Below are 19,667 nucleotides of genomic sequence, written 5' to 3'. Positions count from 1 at the left end.
ATTTGAAAAATATGTAGACATATATAAAAAATACAAATCACCCTGGATCTTACAATTTAGAAGTAACAACTTACCAAATTTCCAGTATATAATGATACACACACACACACATGCATGCACACGTTGAAAAAAGTGAAGAAGCAGTAAGGTAGCTTGCGCATAAAACATTTTTTTTGTTTACTTGTTTAACTGTTTTCAAGGTTTTGTATCTAGCTATTTTTCCTTATCGTATACTGAGTCAGCCAAAAAATATTTTTAATAAAGTGAAAAAAAGTGAGTTCATTTCAATCCTATGAAGAACTATGCCAATGAAAATGATAAGAACCTGGTTTCTGCCATTGCCTTTTTTCCAGCAGGCTTACGGGTTATTAGAAAGTTTAAGATGGCTTTCAGAGATTAATTAGTTCCACGTTGAATTTCAACAAATATCCAATGGTAAGAGCATAGCACAAAATCCATTAAGCCTTGTGACTGTTCATTATGAAATTCTGAATTTTAACCGTCTAGCAACATAATCCAAGCTTAGATTTATCTTTTGTCCCTCAAGACTGTAAATTCCAAACAGAGTATGGACCTCTTCTTTGGGCCTAGGAGGCTACAAGTAGGCAGAGGAGGAAAGAGCTCCTTTGCTCCTCCCTGGGTTTTCTGTCTACATGCTTGCCTAGCACCATGGCTCATTCACCAAGCATGTGGGTGACTAGCAAAGAGATATCATTCCCCTTCTCCCTCTCTCCCTCTCTGTCTCTTTCTCTCCCCCATATGCATTCTCTCTCTCTCTCTCTCTCTCTCTCTCAAACACACACACACACACATGCACACACACATATTACACAGCCATAAAAAAGGGAAGAGGTCATGCCACTTGAGACAACACGGATGGAAGACCTAGAAAGTATTATGCTAAGTGAAATAACTTAGACATGAAAGGCAAATACTATATGATTTTACTCATAAGTAGAATTTGAAAAACAAAACAAATAAATAAACACAAAGCACAATCAGACCTATAAATACAGAAAACAAACATGAGGGTGAAGGGAGGGGCAAAAGGAGTGAAGGGGAGTGGAAGATACAGGCTTTCAGTTATGGAATAAATAAGTTATAGGAATAAAAGACACAGCATAGAGAATACAGTCAGTGATATTGTAAGGGCAATGTATTGGTACAGATGGTAGTTATACTTGTGGTGAAGATAGTATAATGTATAAACTTGCTGAATAACTATGTTGTACACCTGAAATTAATATAACATTGTGTGTCAACTGTATTTAAAAAAGATCTTAGTGGAGCATACACTCTAGCGAGCACAACAGACAAAAAAGCTAACATTCTACGGTGAAAATGCCACAGGAAAAGAAAACAGCAGGGTAAGAAAGATTGAGAGTAGAGAGTGGAGAGTGTTTTAAATAGGATGATTGGGAGAAACCTCACTGAGAAGGTGGCATTGGGGTCAAGATGTGAGAAGGTAAGGGGATAAGCCATTTACACACGAGGGGAAGGGTTTTAGGCTGAAGGAACAGCCACTGCAAAGGCCCTGACACAGGATCAGGCTTGTAGATTTGGAGCAGAGTGAAGGAGTAGAGATGATGAGATCCAAGATATAAGGAGTGGGGAGAGGTGTGCATGTAGGATCTTGAAACTTATAAGGATTTTAGATTTCTACTTCAATTTGAATCCTTGTACCACCATTTGTCAAAAGTCACAGACTCAGTGACTTGGTTGCTTGTCTGTAAAATGGGAATCTTATTGACTATACAGTATTTTTGAAGATTAAAATGAAATATCAAGCACAGTATCTAGCATGTGGTATGTTTGCAACAAATGTTGGTTTCTTTATTCTTTTGGGTATTATTTTGTGTATTTTATAAATGTACACATAGGGGCACCTGAGTGGTTCATTTGGTTAAATGTTCAACTCTTGATTTTAGCTCAAGTCATGATCTCAATGTTTGTGAGACCAAGCCTCGTGTTGGGCTCTGTGCTGAGTGGAGCCTGCTTGGGATTCCTTCTCCCTGCCCTGCCTTGCTCCTCCCAGACTGTGTTCTCTCTCTTGTTCTGATGAATAAATAAATAAATAAATAAATAAATAAATAAATAAATAAATATTTAAAAATAAATGTACATGTAAACATAAAAGGGTGATGTAACCAATAGTTACCAAGAGGTATGAATCCAAGTATATTTTAACTCTGTAAATAAATAAGTTTCCCCCAAAACAATGAACACTATTATCTAATACAAACTGTTTCACCAATACAAACTAATAGATGGGTTGAGGATTCAAGTTGAGCAAGGAGCTAAATGTTGGTTGAATGTATTAGCCATTGGTGACAGCTGGTATATTAGTAGAAATGTACAGACAAATCTCATTATTTCCTATTTCCATTGAATGTCTATTTCAAGGTTAGAAAAAATGCTATCTGTCCTTCTGGGGGGCATCTGAACATTCAAACAATGCCAGATAAAATGGTCACTTGCAAACTTTTGAAAACACCATTGCTGGCAAGGTTGAAAGGGCCTCTCTTAGATAACAATTTGCTCTGCGTTAACTCTTTTTATATGATGGTGGCAGTTTTTCTCTTATGTGGTGGTATCATTAGAGTTTCATCTGAGTTCACAGAAACCATTTTCTGGCAAAGTTGCTACTCGAACCCAGTTGCTATAGAAGTTGAATATCAGTGGGGGAGGCAATTAGTTAGCTAGTTATTATGACTTTTCTTACTTAGTACATTTTTAGCAGAAAGAAAAATGACAAAAACCTAAAATAATTCTATAGAAATAGACAAGTAACTTCTTTTACCCATAGATCATTAGCACACTGGACAGGATTTCCAAGAATCTACCAACACCTATAACATCCTCTCCTGTTGTATTATTATGCAGTTGTAATCAGTTAATAGGGCCAACAGGAACCATTTTAATAAAAGTTACAGGGTACTTAGCATTAGAGGGCCTAAAACCATGGGAAGAACTAAAGATAGATTCCTCTTTGTAGGTCAACAGCAACTATACATGTTATTGCCGAGACAATTAGTTATACGACCTTTGGTGGTATGGCTTCTGGGAGCTTTAAAAAATATTTGCTAACTTTTCCAGGGGAACACTAGTCTCTGTTGACTATCCTGCAAAGTTTGCTCTTAAGCATTAATATATTATTTGATCTCTATCCTTTGGTCTGGATTCAGGAGTTTACAGATTACCTGATAAGGGCTTTTCCTTCAAAAATTGTCTTATGATTTTTGTACCATATATTAGGAGCCCAATAAATGCTGAATGAATGAATGGGGAAAAATCCACTTCCTTTTCTTTCTACTTTTCTGTTACAAATCAAAGATTGAGCACACACATATTAAATATTTTACCCATGGCAAAGTATATGCATATACTAACGTATGCATAGATATGTGAAATCTGGCTTTTTTAAAAAAAAAAAACACACATACCAGAATATATAGCTCCAAATAAGAGTTGCCCTTTCTGGGGCGCCTGGGTGGCGCAGTCGGTTAAGCGTCCGATTTCAGCCAGGTCACGATCTCGAGGTCTGTGAGTTCGAGCCCCGTGTCAGGCTCTGGGCTGATGGCTCAGAGCCTGGAGCCTGTTCCTGATTCTGTGTCTCCCTCTCTCTCTGCCCCTCCCCTGTTCATGCTCTGTCTCTCTCTGTCCCAAAAATAAATAAATGTTGAAAAAAAAAAAAAAAGAGTTGCCCTTTCTGAAGTTATCTAAAGAGATAATCCATTTATTTCTCTTTTTGAAATGTTAATTTATTTTTGAGAGAGAAAGAATGCACATGTGGGGGAAAAAAAGAGAGAAAGGGAGACAGAGGATCCAAAGCCAGCTCTGTGCTGACAGAAGAGAGTCTGATGTGGGGCTCAAACTCATGAACTATGAGATCATGACCCAAGCCAAAGCCAGTCGCTTAACTGCCTGAGCCAGCCAGGCACCCCTAATCCATTTATTTCTCAGATGAAAGTAAAAACTTTGGGAACTTTCCTCTGGGAAGTTCACTCATGACCTCTGGTCATTATTTTGGATACTGTCATAGTCAGCAAATGTTCACCACTTGATAGATTTGATTTCTAAAAATAGCTAAAAGTCAGCTGGAACCAAACTTCTGAAATAAGTAAATAAACAATCTGGATAATACTATTCTTTATCTAAAAAAATTGGGTAGTACCATAAAGTAATAGGTTAATACCTTTTTTTTTTTTTTTTTGTATGGCTTATAAATCGCTTTTTAAAAAATAAAACAGATTTGGGGCACCTGGCTGGCTCAATCAGTAGAGCATGGGACTCTTGATCTTGGGGTTGTGAGTTTGAGCTGCATGTTGGGGGAAGAGATTATTTAAAAACAACAACCCGGATTTATTGGGAAATAATTCACATTCCATATACAGTGTACAATTCAATTATTTTTAGTACATGCATAGATATGTGCAACCAACATCACAGGTAATTTTAAAATATTTTCATTTCCAGGGTGCCTGGGTGGCTCAGTTAGTTAAGTGTCCTATTTTAGCTCAGGTTATGATCTCACAGCTTGTGACTTCGAGCCCCATACTGGGCTCTGTGCTGACAGTTCAGAGCCTGGAGCCTGCTTCAGAGTCTGTAGCTCCCTCTCACTCTGCCCCTCCCCTGCTCATGCTCTGTCTCTCTCTGTCTCAAAAATAAATCAAAACATTAAAAAAACTAAATAATATTTAAAATATTTTCATTTCCATGAAGAAAAACCCTGTACTCTTTAGCCATCTCCTCTCTTCCTTCCTTCCCTCCCTCCCCACTCTCCCCAGCCCTAAGCAAACACTAAACTGACTTTCTGTTTCTACAGATTTGCCTATTCTGGACACTTCATATAAATGGAATAACATGCTATCTTTGTGACTGCCTTCTTAACATAATATTTTCAAGTTTCATTTATATTGTAGCATGTATCATTCCTTGTTACAGATTAATATTTCACTGTATGGATATATGGCATTTTGTTATTCTTTCATCTGTTGATAGACATTTGTTTCCACTTTTGACTATTGTGTATAGAGTCGGTTTTACCATTTATATACAACTTTTTGTTAGAATACCTGTTTTAAATTCTTTTGTGTGTACACTTAGGAATAGAAATGCTGGGTCAGATGGTAATTCTATGTTTAACTTTTTGAGGAATTATCAACTGTTTTTCATGGAATCTACACCATTTTACATTTCTATTAGTGCTTTATGAAGGTTCTAATTTCTCTCTTTGCCACAACTTATTATTTTCCACTTTTTGAAAAATGATGGCCATTGTAGTGGGTGTAAAGGAGTATCTCATTGTTGTTTTGATTTGCATTTCTCTAATGGCTATTAATGTGGAGCATTTTTTCATGTACTTATTGGCCATTTGTAGATTTTCTTTGGGAAAAAGTGTCTATTCAATTTCTTTGCCTACTTTTTTTTTTTTTTTTTTTTAAAGAGTCGCATGCTTTACTGACTGATCCAGCTAGGCACACCTCTTTGCCTACTTTAAAATTTGTAATGGGCACTTCCAGAAGAGAGGATCCAAATGTTTTGAGCCATAGCAGCACTGTTGGAACAAATGCATAGCCTCCTGGAGTCACTAAACTGGAGTGTGACACATCTGTGACCATAGAGTAAAAACTCAATTAACCAATCATATCACTTTAAGATGATTCTTTGTCCTACATTTAGCAATACAATATCCATGGGTTTCTACAACAAATATTTACACATCTGTTGCACATTCATAGACCATATGCTGCTGTGTATATAGTAGGGACTTACTAAATAACACTAGTGGCTACACAATTTCCTTGAAGGAAGGGTTTAGAGGCAGCAGTCTAGTTGGAAGGAGGAATGCCCTGAAGCTGTGTTTGCATAACACTCATATATGACTATCAAAGTATGATTACTCTACTACAAAGAATAGGGGAAGCCTGATAGAGATCATGGGGACCTAAAGCTTCTCCCTTTTGCCAGCATCTATAACTAACTGAGAATCTGAGGAACTGTAATTGGAGAAGGAAACATGCTTCCCAGATTTACCAATGGCTAGTCACATGGATATAGGCACAGCACTCTTCTCTCCCTTTGCTCCACGTATGGATATATCCAAGCAAACTGATGGATAGATACGTGAAAGGTGGTGTGGATTAGCAGTAGGAGGGGTAAGCAAGCCAGTAAATGGATCAAAGACAGTAGCATCGTGATGGGAGAAAATGGACTGATAAGTGGGTAAAAGTATGGATGGGTAGTAGAGAGGACTTCTGTTTAGTGCAGCAACCCAGGCTGCTGGCAAGCAGTAATTCAATACAAGTCTTAATAGTCTAAAAGATTAGTCAGCTGAACCACAAAACCAGGTTCTGATGGAGTCCTTTTGAAATATTCAATTTCATCCACCCTGTCACCTCTGAGAATTAAAAATTGCCTCAGTGGGTCCAAGTAGTTCTGACTAATTTTTCCCATTCAGTTCTCTCCAGATCTTTGGTGTGGATCAAAAGCTCTTGAGAAAAAATGAGCAAGGGGCTGCATGCATTACTGGCAATCAATTACCCAAGGTTTTAAACTGGGAACACACAATGGTCTCAGCTTTTCCCAGGGCTGCTCCGTGAAGAAAGGACAATCTATGAGAACAGAATAAAAACACAAACTGAAAGAAGATGGAATTTGTGACCAGCTTAGGGATTTTCTCACTTCTCTCTAGGGTCTTCTGTTAGAAAACAAAATCAGAATTATGTAATATAATTCCTTCCATGCCTTTCTCTTGCTTGGAATTAAAAATCATCTACTGAAGACTTTCTCACTTCAAAACCCAGTCAGGCACTTTCTACTATCAAGGAAGGTGCCTGAAGAATAAATTGCTCCTATCAGAAATAAAGCATTTTAGTTCTGCCACAAGCAGTGAGATCTATGTTTATAAGTCTCTCCAAAGGCAACTCCATTTTTGCTGCTCTCCTCTCATTTTCTTTTGATGCATAAAACCTGTAGACTGGAGCGCTGTGATTGCATTCGGCTCCGGAGCAGTGTAATTGTAAATATTCATTGGAATTCAAGCTAGCTTTCCCAGGTCTCTCCTAGGGCTGTGCAGCTATGCAAACAGCGGCGGTGCCACGTTAGCTCACAGCCCGGAGGCCGCCTCTTTCCCTGCAGCCCCTAGTACCCTTTCTGTAGAGTGAGTGCGTGCAGAGAAACTGGCCCTTAAACACCATTTCAATCTACCATTTTACTTCTTTCTCTCTTTCTCCTCATGACCGCTGATCCTTAGTAATTCTGTCTGTCAGTCCCAAACATGCATTAAAGAAAGAACCACATCCTCGACTAAAAGCTGAGTCTGAATGCTCTCACTGTGCCTGTGTTCAACATATTTAGAAGATTAATCAGATTTCAGTCACTTCATAAATTTATATACAAATACACACAAACACACACAGAATAATATATATATACACATATATATACATACATATATACATATATATGTACATATATATGTATATATGTATGTATATATATATATGTATGTATATATATGTATGTATATATATATGTATGTATATATATATATGTATGTATATATGTATGTATATATATATATATATATATATATATGTATGTATATATGTATGTATATATATACAGGAACTCCAGGTGACAAACTAGGATAGAGATCTACTCTAATTAAGATATAAGAACATTCATGAGTTATTCTACCTTTTTCTAAGTTAAAATCTGCAGGAATCAAAAATAAATTAATATGGGATTAGGAAAAGTATATTACTTGTTAGAAACTTAAAGAGTTATTTACATATTTAAAACATAAAAACTGGGCCAGAAGGAAACTGTGTTTCACTATGCTGATTCAATTCTCAATGTACTGCTGCTAAGGCTGAAGTTGAAGGTACAAGCCAGCCTCACCAGACCACTCCCTGATATATCTTCTGAATCACAGATGATTAGATTCAAGGCAACTGCAATTCAAGGCAACTGCAATATTAACTTCAAAACAATCCAAGGAATAGATCGATGCACAGAAAAATGACCTATACAAAATAATTTTTGGAGTTAAAAAAAGAGGGAGATATTTTATTAATGTTGAAATATTTCAATGCAAAAGTAAGTCTAGATTGAAATTCTTTGGGTCTGGCCAACATTTAGATTTAGTGATGAAAGAGAATTACTTTAAGTGGCAAAAAATATAGAATGGTCACAACTTCATACTTATAAGGAAATTTATTTTAATTTTATTTAACTAGGTGAGTTCATGAGCAAAAGACACTCTGCTAGGCATTTTGAGGACTACAAAGATGACAGACGTATGCACCTTACATCTTGAAAGCTTTAGAATTTAACGGCAGAGAGAAAATGTGCAGAAATAGCTATACTACAAGAAGGGCAAAATACTATGTTACTTAGAAGGAGTGGGTAAGGTGGAATTGTGAGCAACCACATTGCAGAGGTGAAAACCAACCAGACTCTGAATGAATAGAAGCATTTGACAGATGGAGTGGGATGGAAGGAGAAATCCATCTCTACAGAGAGGCGTCATGAGTTGAATTGTGTCCCCCCAAAAAGATATTGTTGAAGTTCTATTCACCAGAAGTTGTGAACATGACCTCATTTGGAAATAATGTTTGTAAATATAATCAAGTTAAGATGAGGATGAACTAGATGAGGACTGGCCCAAATTCAATGACCAGTGTCCAAAGAAGAAGAGGAAACTTTGGACCCTCTCCTGGGTAGGGGAGAAGGCCACATGAAGATGGAGGCAGACAGAGACTGGAGAGATGCATTTACAAGCTAAAGGAGCACCAAGAATTGCCAGTAACCAACAGAAGTTAGAAGAGGCAAGGAAGGATTTTTCTCCGAGAGTCTTCAGAGAGAACATGCTACTGACACCTTCATTTCAGACTTCTACCCTCCAAAACTGTGAGAGAATACATTTCTATTATTTTAAACCACCCATTTTATGGTGCTTTGTTATGGCAGCTGTAGGAAACTAATGTAGGAAGAAAGAAGATGTGGCTCAGCAGTGGGAAGTGTGGGACTTATTCTGAAAGGTGAAGTTTGGGTCGGCCAGGGAGCAGTGTGTATAAAGACCAACAGTAGGAATTACATCTAGGAAAATAAGAAGGCTCAGATTGTGGAGTTTGGGCCTTTATTCGTCATCTTTAAAGCATTATTAGGAAAGGGAGTGATAGAGGATTCAGGATGAGCTGGAAGAATACACAAGAAGAAACGGAAATAGCCAGAAGGCTGTTGGGATATTTGAGATAAGAAGTGACATACTGCATGGTGGCTGTGGTTATGGAAAGGGAGCTATGTGTTTGAGAGAGGTAGAGGTAGAACTGATGGAATCTGGAGACTAATTAGGTAAAGTAGTCATGAAAAATAATTTGAACTTTGAAGTCTACAGAGTTGAGATGGAAGGATGGAGAGGCTAGTACCAGAGACGGGAAACCCAGGAGGTATAATTGGTTTGGGAGAATGTGTTGAGAAGAAGAGTCTGGATTTTAGTAAATGGAGAAATCCAGCAGAATCCTGGAAATGTGGACCTGCAGCATGAGAGGTCTGTTGGGCTGTGAGTATAGGTCTGGGGCCATCTGCACTGAGGAGATATCAAAGGCCTGGAAATGGTTGAGATCAACAATGAAGATGGGTGAGCATAAAGAGAAAAGCTGAACATTGGGGGAGCACCTCTGTTTAGGGGTGGGAGATGAGAGAGGCAAAGACAAGCTAGAGAGGCAGAGGGCAACCAAGATCAACCCAAGTCAGGGAAGCCAGAGAATGTAATGCATGAAAGAGAAGGTGATCAGCAACATAAAATGCTGTAGGGAGACTGAAGAGGTCAAGGACCCAGAAATAGTCATTGGCTAGAGGGATTAATATGCCAATGATAACTTAAAAGAGGACAGTTTCAAACTAGGGGTATGAGAGATCATTTTGGAAGGGTTTGGGAATGATGAAGGGGGTGAAAGAGGCTAATATTCTTTTGACAGGTTTGGTAATGAACAGAAGGAGAAAGATAAGAGAATTTTTATTGTTCTTTCTGTTTTAAGGTAGATAAATACATGAGCATGTTAATATACTAAGGGGAAGGAATAAAGGATTTGAGAGAACTGAAAAAACAAAACAGAGCAGGATAACTGTTGGAGCAGAGCCCTGGAAGGAAAAAGGATGGATTGGGATCCAGACAGAGAGAGAAGAATTAGCCTCAGAAAGAAGCTGGGACAATTTTCCCTCTGAGCCAGGCAAAAAAGATAATAGGAGGGATTTTATATCATTTGAATATGGAAGGAGGAAGTTGAAGGAGTTCATTTTAGAGAATCTCATTTCAATAAAGCACAAAGCAGGTAGCCTCATGAGAGAGAGGTGTGGCTGAGTGGGTTGCAAGTATGAGGGATGGGAAAGAGGATATGTTTGGGGAATATGATAGAGAGTGAATAAAAGGATGGCTAACAAGTCTGGTTGAGGTGGTAGCAACAGTGCTAATTGACAAAATTAATATTACTTGAGAAGATGTAACTTCCTCCCACAAGTTCTAACAGCTTATGACAGGCAGGCAGTGGAAAAGCAGATGGTAGGGAGAGGCCAGTGTTTGTTATGGGTCAGATAATGACAGGAAAGCTCAAAACCAAGGGATTCAGGGTATAGTAAAGGCTAGAATAGGCATTCGAAAGACTTTTTCAGAGGGTATCAGTGTCCTTGTGCTTTAAAGTAACCTAAAAATAGTAACAGAATAAAAAAATTAAGAAAAAATGAAAAAGTAAAGGATTGTAATGTTCCTTTCTTCCTATGCATTCCTTCTTTTTTCTCAGTTATTCATTCAGCAAACCCTTGCAAAATGCCCATCCATGTAAAGGCAAGGAAAAAGAAGGTAGTAGGTGTGTCAGGTCTGTGAGATCAGGTTCCCTACTCTTGGGAGTCTAAGATAACACGAACCAAAACCAAAACCAACCAACAAACCAACCAACCAAATGACCCAAGAACAATAAGCACTCAGCTCACACTATCCACAAGCAATTGCTTTAAGTGCCTGCCCACGTATTAATTAACCAGTTGGTACTTTGACCCTGGGATGTAGGAACAATTATTATGTCTAATTTCACTGATGAGGATATTGAACTGCGGAGAAGTTAAGTGACTTGTCAAGGTCACACAGCTAGTTGCCAGTAGAGCTGGGACTAAACTTAGTGAATCTTGCTCGTCTGTGCCCTTAATGACTATGCTATGTGAACTAAAAAGATTATGAAATGTGTTATAAGAAGGATGATTACATATTCCAAACAGTTTGGGACAGATCCACTTGATAGCTATTGTCTCAGTGAAAGTTTTCATTGTATCCCCTTTCAATAGAAAGTTTGGAGGATAAAGTACATGGTTCTCCTTAATTAAAAGAGAAACTAAACAATTGCTGGGCTTTTCTTCAAACAATTAATTGTTGGCTTATGTGATGAACACGAAGAACCAGAAGACATTTGAGGAAAATAATGAAATGACTATCTCTTGTCATGATACACAGTCTCATGGCCTGCAAAACCCAGCTTCTTTGATCCCCTTGGTAAGATTACAGCTCCTGTCATATTCCTAGTGGCCTCTGTCCCTCTAAGCACTTTAACCCTACTGCTAAAGGAGTTGAAAAAGAAACAGAAAGGTGCATTCTCTGAGCTGCTACCAATTGGACTTCTACATACCATTCTTTAGGCAGTAATAGAAATTGAACCACAAAAATCCTACAGTGAAAATTTGCCCTCCCATCTCTCTCTCTCTCTTTTTTTTAACTTAACATTTTTAATTTATTTTTGAGAGGCAAAGAGAGAGCACAAGCCGGGTAGGACAGACAGAGAAGGAGACACAAACTGGAGCAGGCTCCAGTCTCTGAGCTGTCACCACAGAGCCTGATGTGAGGCTTGAACCCACAAACTGTGAGCTTAGCAGACTGGGCCAACTGCACCATTCAGGCACCCCTCCCATCTCTCTTTCTTAACTCCTTTTCTTATCTCCATCCCCAAGAGACACTCCACCATTTCCTCCAAGCCAGCCATAATGAACATGTGTCATATGGATATGCAGCCTCAGCTAGAGCTGGTATCAGGCTGATGCCAGGCCATCTGCAGTAATGTTGGCTGTTTTGTGGATGTTGGTAATGGCTTCACATTGTGAGCTACATCTCCTTATTGTTTTCAGCCTCCAGTGGGAAGCAAGAAAATTGGTACCAGCCAATGGAGATCTGGTACCCTATGAAAAAATGTGTTCTTGTCATCGCCAAATTAGTCCCCTTGGAAGATTTAGAGATGTACACTCAACTCCCTGTGGACAAAAAATGTATCACTTAGTTTTCTAATGCTCACTGACGACAGGCATTTATACAACATTGTGATTGGCTCTTACTCTAGTAATGGTGTTTAAAATGCTGCAATGTGCAAAAATGATGGTAATGCCTAGGCCAGAGCAAGCAGAGAACCAACTCAGCAAAGTGAACAGAAGACATCCATCCAGGGTTTTCAATATCCTGCTGAGCGACTATTGTTTTGTAAGGCTTTATTATTCTCTGAGGTTTTAATATGCTGGTCCACAGAATTCTCTTATTATTTCTCTGACTGCTTTTTCTATTGTCTCCTCTGTCCATCCTGGGCTCTCTGTTTTTCCTTTCTCTGGACTCACTCGTGCAGTAAATTTTATGCATTCATACTGATTTCAACTACAATTTGGATTACAAAAGATTCCAAATATACATTGGAGCTGCCTGAAGGGCATTTTACTCTTTCTCCTTTCCTTCTTGGTAAGCTCATCCTCTAATATGATTTCAATAATAGCTAACATTTATCACGTGTCAGGCACAAAATTGATGCTTAGAACCCTGCAAGGTAAGTACTGTTATATCTTTGTCTCCCAGAGAAGGAGCTAGTATGTGGCAGAACAGAGATTTGAACCCAGGAAGTCTTGCTTCAACACCTATGCTCTTAGCGACCACACTATGATGCCTTTTCACAGTCAAACACTTGGTTCTCTACCTTGTGACTAGATTATACCAATGGCTTTCTAGTACTCTTTCTGGCCTCAGCAAAACTCAACACCATTTTTTCACAAGAAAAATTTTACTGTGTTCTCTATTGATCAAATTTAAAGTCCTCCAAAATTTTCTACTCATTTCTTTGTCACCCAAGCCCATTCAGAATGGATTCTAGCTAAGGAGATTTGCATGCTATGCAAAATGTTCTTACCATTTCTTTAGGCTATTCCCTCTACCTAAAACACTCTTCTTATCTCCTCTCTGGGAAACCTCTTACCTCCTCTTTTAGAATTTACCTCTTTCAGGGAGGTAAATGTAAGAGTAAATTACATCTAATTAGGGATGCTGTGTTTTAGTTCTTTATATTTCCTACAGAGTCTAGTAATGTTTATCATCCATTGATATGCATTAAAGATGACAATGTACTGACATAACCAACCTAACTAACAATGGAAAGAACTCAAGAACTCAATGGATAGCTGAGAGGCACAACTTTATAATTACTAAAGACCGAAGTGTAGGTCTTCATCTATGGAGAGGCTTCTGTTTAGTTTCTGGGTTGTTTTCTGTTTGTGTTCGCTTCCATTGCTCATTCTTTTCTTGTTCTGCTCTGTGCAGTTGGGAGCTGAACCCCTGTAGGCTGCATTTCTAGGCTCCAAAGTCAACTAGCTACCAGCTAGATTTGACCAAGTGAGAGGAGCTGGAAGGGGAATGGAGTGTGGGAAGGAGGAACTAGGCACATTTCCCCTCCCTCTGCTTTGGGCTGGATTCCAGCAGCAACTGTGTCTCCTTTGTAGCTTCAGCTCTACTCCATAGGCTTGACATGATTTCAGTTCCCATGAGGTTACCCAGGTCCCTGGACTCTGAGAGCATCATCTCTTCCTTTTGTCTCTGCAGGAGGGTAGTGGCTTCCTGCCATTGTTAACTGCCCCACCCCTACTGGTGTCTCAGGTCCCCTATGTAATTCCCTGCATTAAATTCCCTCTTGTAAATACCTGAAGTGCTTTGTTTTCTTGGTTACACATTGAAAGAGCAAGAAACCCATTTTTGTTTCTCCATCCTAATAGAATCATGGAAAAATTCTCCTGGTAATCTTAAATTGTTATATAGCTATGATTAATTTCTGTCCTCTGGTTATTTAGGAGGTGTTCGTTAGCTACATCTAGTAAGTTTATGGAGGAAGAGATGAAAGTGATGTGGTTGTAACAATGGCATTAGGCCTCTAAGATAGTACTGATGTGATATGTTTCAAACTTACAACTCTTCCATTCTTGAGGTTCTCCATTATAAATAAATTTTGATTATACACTAGGAGGGCATAGCTTTGTAAGTAGTAAGATAGAAAAATGAAAGATTTATTTATGATTTCATAGGTAGATGAGATTAGCTCAACCTAAACATTACAAACCTATCACATTATTCTGTTAGTATTTTTTAAGTAGGCTTGTCGCCCAGCGTGGAGCCCAATGCAGGGCTTAACGTCACAATTCTGAGATCAAGACCTGAGCTAAGATCAAGAGTCAGGTGCTTAACCAACTGAGACACCCAGGCCCCCCTTCAATTGGTATACTTAAAGGGACTTGTTTAATGTTTATTAACAAGCAGGTGTGTTTACATTGTTATATGAAATGTGATGAACATTTTTTTACCTCAACACAAATTCCCAAGTAAAGCCAGTCCTTAAGATGAGCCATAGGAGTGTCTGGTTGGCTCAGTTGGAAGAGAAAATGACTCTTGATCTGGGGATTGTGAGTTCTAGCCTCATACTGGGTGTAGAGATTATTTAAATAAATAAATCTTAAAAAAAAGCCATAAATTCACATTGTGCAAATCCAATTAGAAACATGTGGTGAGCAAACAGGACAGGTGTAATCTATGTTTGAGGCATTCTTGTTCAGCCATTTATCCATAGCATCCACCTGCCCTATTCCCACCCACCTGCCCTCTTTTCTCAACTATGTCATCTTGAGAGATCCTTGGGAGTTTCTTTAGATAAGGCTTTGAAGTTCCTGTCTGGATACAACTTCTCTGATATGGAGGAGAGGAAAAAATTAATTTAACTATTTGATGACCTTGAGAGTAAGACCTTCCCAGGAACCAAGAGTCCCGGCTACGGCAGAATTTAAGCTATGATCTTGAGCTGAACTCCAAGCCATTATAAAGGATTTTCAAGACCCTAAGAAGGATCAAACTAAATTTAGAGAAGAAATTAGGATTCTTCTTGGAGTTTATGACCCTGGGCTTCCTGATTTGTACCAATTTGTTCACATGGTGTTAAGTCCAGGAGATGCCCAAAGGTGGCTCCATGCAGCAGACTCCTCTAAAGGAGGAAAAGAGGAAAGACTCCTCTAAAGACTTTGAGGACACCATCACACATGCCTCAAAAGATGAAAAAAAAGAGAAAGAAAATTAGGTTAATTGCTCCATGAAGCCATATGAGTGTTTTTCCTGTGAATATTGATTGAGTTATAATACAATCCTGTAAACACAAAAGGGATGAATCAGTTGCAGACTTTCAAATCTGTTTAGAAGAAATATTTAGACAGCATTCTGGTCTCAGGGACTCTGAAGCTAATATTGCCTTGTCTGCTCATTTTGTTAATGGGCTTTGCTCTGAGCTTAATGATTTATTAAAGAAGCATAAATTAGAATGGGAGATCACTCCCCTTTCTGAGCTCCAACATCTTGATGAGTATTTCGAAAGAATTTTTCAATGGTGGAAGTCATCAAGCAAATAAGCTCATGATCCTACAATTACAGCAACTATAGGGGCCTCAACAAATCTTAGAACTAATTTTTCCCCTGTTGACAAAGATACCTGTTGATACTGCAAACAGAAAGGACATTGGAAAAGGGACTGTCCCTTCAAACAACCTAGTTATCCATCTAGAGGGAACATTCAACCATCAGATCTCCAAGACAATTATCAACACTGACAGGGCTTGGAGGGATTGCCTAGTAAGCTACTCCTAGTAATTCCTATAAATCATCAGGGTAAAATAAAACTTAAAATAAATGGAGAAATCTGTATTGTGCTAGTGTGACTTTAAACTCCATCATGATACATCAAGAACTTCCTTAGAGTAATTAGAATGTTTTGGTGGTGGCTGTGTCCAATCAAAATCAAAGGGTTCCTTTATCAGAAGTGACACTGTTAACCTTGGTCCCTTCTCTGAAAACCTTGTCTATTATGTGAAACTGCTCCTATAAATCTCCTAGGAAGAGGTCTACTTTCCAGATTAGGAGGCCAAATAAATTTTGCCTCAGGAGAAATAACATTGGAATTTCCAGACTCAAAAGACCCTGAAACATAATGTGCTCTACAGGACCAAATTGAGGACATAAACATTGTATACCTCTCCACACTCCCTAACATTCTATGGTCCTCTTCTTTCACAGATATGGGAACAATTAAGAGTGTGGAACTATTAAAATTTTGATCAAGAAAATAGTGTGGAGATTCCTCAAAAAATTAAAAATAGAGGGGCACCTGGTAGCTCAGTTGGCTGAGTGTCTGACTCTTAATCTCAGCTTAGTTCTTGATCTCAGGGTTATGAGTTCAACTACTGCATTGGGCTCTGGCTGGGTGTGAAGCCTACTTAAAACAAAACTAAAAATTGAAATACCATATGATCCAGCAATTCCACTACTGGGTGTTTACCCAAAGAAAACAAAAACACTAATTTGAAAAGATACATGCACCCCTATGTTTATTATAGCATATATGCACCCCTATGTTATTGCATTATTATCAATAACCAAGATGTGAAAGCAACCCAGTGTCTATCAATAGGTGAATGGGTAAAAAAGATGTGACATATATATATAATGGAAAATTACTCAGTCATAAAAAAGAATGAGATTTTGACATCTGCAACAACCTGGATAAACCTAGAAGGTATTATGCTACGTGAAATAATTCAGACAGATAAAGCCGAATACCATGTGATTTAAATTACATGTGGAATCTAAAAAACAAAACAAATGAACAAACAAACAAAAAGCAGAAACTGACCCATAAATACAGAGAACAAACTGATGGCTGTAGACCAGAAACTAATATAACATCGTACACTTCAATTAAAAAAAAAAAAGAAGAAAAGAAAAAGAAAGGATGATAAATTAGAAACAACTAAGAGATTACTTAAACATATTTGGTACAAACAAAACAAAATTCAGATTCATCCTTCTAAACTGCTTCCAAAATTGCCCCAACATCTTTAAAACCTGGAGTCATACAAGGGCTTACCCCCATTTTAGAGGATTTAATACATTAGGAACTAATTATCTCTTGTATCAGTCCTTGCAACTATCTACCCATGGAAAAAAAAAAAGCCCCATGGCTGAGGGTGTAGATTTGTATGAGATCTTAGGGCTACAAATACAACTGTATTCCAAGGTTTCCTGTGGTACCCGACCCAAACACTCTGCTGTCAAATATTCCCACTCATCTAAATGGTTTACAGTTGTAACTCTATGTTTTGCTTTCTTTAGCATCCCAGTAGATAAGGAAAGTTAGTATTTGTTAGCTTTCTCTTGGAAAAATCAACAGTATACTTGGATAGTATATTCACTCAAGGATTTACTGAGGCCCCTTCATATTTCTCACAAGTGTGACATCAGGAATTAAGTACACTACAACTTTCCAGAAACTCTAGCTTGATTCAGTATGTAGATGGCTTACTTCTTTGCTCCTCAACCAGAGAGAACTCAGGAACTAACTCAAAATATCTATCGCAATAGCTAGCTTTTAAAAGCCACCAGTCCCCTACAGATAAACTTCAGTTTTTACAACAAAAAGTACATTACCTTGATTATGATTTATCAGCAAAAGGAATAATTCTGTCTCTGGAAAGAATAAGTTCCATCCCAAACTACCCAAGACCTAAGGCTAAAGGACAACTTAGAGGACTCTTTGGGCTTGCAAGATATTGCCAATCTTGAGTCTCTAATTTTATTTATTTATTTATTTATTTTTTTCCACGTTTATTTATTTTTTGGGACAGAGAGAGACAGAGCATGAATGGGGGAGGGGCAGAGAGAGAGGGAGACACAGAATCGGAAACAGGCTCCAGGCTCTGAGCCATCAGCCCAGAGCCTGACGCGGGGCTCGAACTCACGGACCGCGAGATCGTGACCTGGCTGAAGTCGGACGCTTAACCGACTGCGCCACCCAGGCGCCCCTTGAGTCTCTAATTTTTCCTTATGGCCTCTCCACTCCAAGAACTGACTGGAAGGAACATTTAGGAACCTGTTCCTTGGGAAACAAATTATGAGGAAGCCTTTACTGAAATCAAACAAGCCTTACAAGATCCTTCTGTATTGGGGATTCCTGACTATAACAAGCTTTTTATACTGTTCATGAATGTAACAGGCTTTGGGAGTCCTTACACAAGACCATAGAGGAAAAATAGACCATAGTTTGTTATGGTCTTACAATGCCCTGGTATCCAGGGCATAATCACATTGTTTAAAGGTAGTTGCTGCAGCTGCTAAAATTGTAGAATCCTCTTTAGAACTTGTTCAAGGAAGTGTATTAAGTCTTCAAATTTCTCATGCTGTAGAAAGTTTGCTAAACACTGAATGCACTGAGAAATTATTTTTTTTAATTTCTTTTAATGCTTATTTATTTTTGAAAGGAGAGAGAGACACACAGAACACGAGTGGGGGAGGGGCAGAGAGAGAGGGAGACACAGAATCTGAACCAGGCTCCAGGCTCTGAGCTGTCTGCACAGATCTGGACACGGAGTTTGAAAACAGACTGTGAGATCATGACCTGAGCTGAAGTCAGATGCTTAACTGACTGAACCACCCAGGCACCCCAGAAATTCTTAATTAGTAGACTAACATCACATTCTACTCCTGTCTCCCTCAAAGCTATACATTCTTTGATGCAACTCCTTAAACCCTGGTACCTTCTACCTTTCCCTGACAAAGGAGAAGCACATAACTGTGTAGACTTGGTCTTTCAAAATCTGACTCCTAGATTAGATTTATAAGAAATTCTAAATTAGCCAATCTAGACTTAGTACTCTATGTTGATGGCTCTTATGCCAAAGATTCTGAAGGGAAATATCAAACTAGGTATGCTCTAACTACTCAGTATGAATTATTAGAAAGAAGAGATCTTTCTCAACTTAACTCAGCCCAACCTGCAGAATTATTTGCACTCACTCAACCTTGTGAACTAGCAAAAGGAAAAACTGCAAATATCTACACAGATAGCAGGTATATTTTTGTAGTGGTCTATGCCTTTGGTACACTTGAGAAACAGAATATTTTTAATATCAAATGGCATGCTCATAAAAAATGGACCTCAGGTTGCTTATCTTCTTTCTGCTGTTATTATTTTCACAAATAGCTGTTAGCAAAATTGAGGCTCATACCCACTGATCAGACTCTGAATATCAAGGAAATGCTATGGCTGAGGTTCATGCTAAGGCTGTTACTCAAGAAATTCCTAATGTACCAAAACTCTGTACTTTTTTTTTCTTCAATATATGAAGTTTATTGTCAAACTGGTTTCCATACAACACCCAGCGCTCATCCCAAAAGGTGCCCTCCTCAATACCCATCACCCACCCTCCTCTCCCTCCCACCCCCCATCAACCCTCAGTTTGTTCTCAGTTTTTAAGAGACTCTTATGCTTTGGCTCTCTCCCAATCTA

At 38.5% G+C, this 19,667-nt stretch overlaps 1 long non-coding RNA gene across 1 annotated transcript in view; it reads right to left on the bottom strand.

Annotated features, from left to right (window-relative positions):
* LOC121009738 (uncharacterized) overlaps positions 1–19,667 on the bottom strand; it is a 39,973-nt gene that overhangs the window by 3,188 nt on the left and 17,118 nt on the right. The window lies entirely within an intron of this gene.

This window comes from Herpailurus yagouaroundi, unplaced genomic scaffold (assembly GCF_014898765.1).
Source record: "Herpailurus yagouaroundi ecotype Mexico unplaced genomic scaffold, PumYag 190, whole genome shotgun sequence".
NCBI classification, from domain to species: Eukaryota; Metazoa; Chordata; class Mammalia; order Carnivora; family Felidae; genus Herpailurus; species Herpailurus yagouaroundi.
The sequence above is the reverse complement of the archived record's forward strand: the minus strand, read 5'-3'. Positions and strand labels throughout refer to the sequence as shown.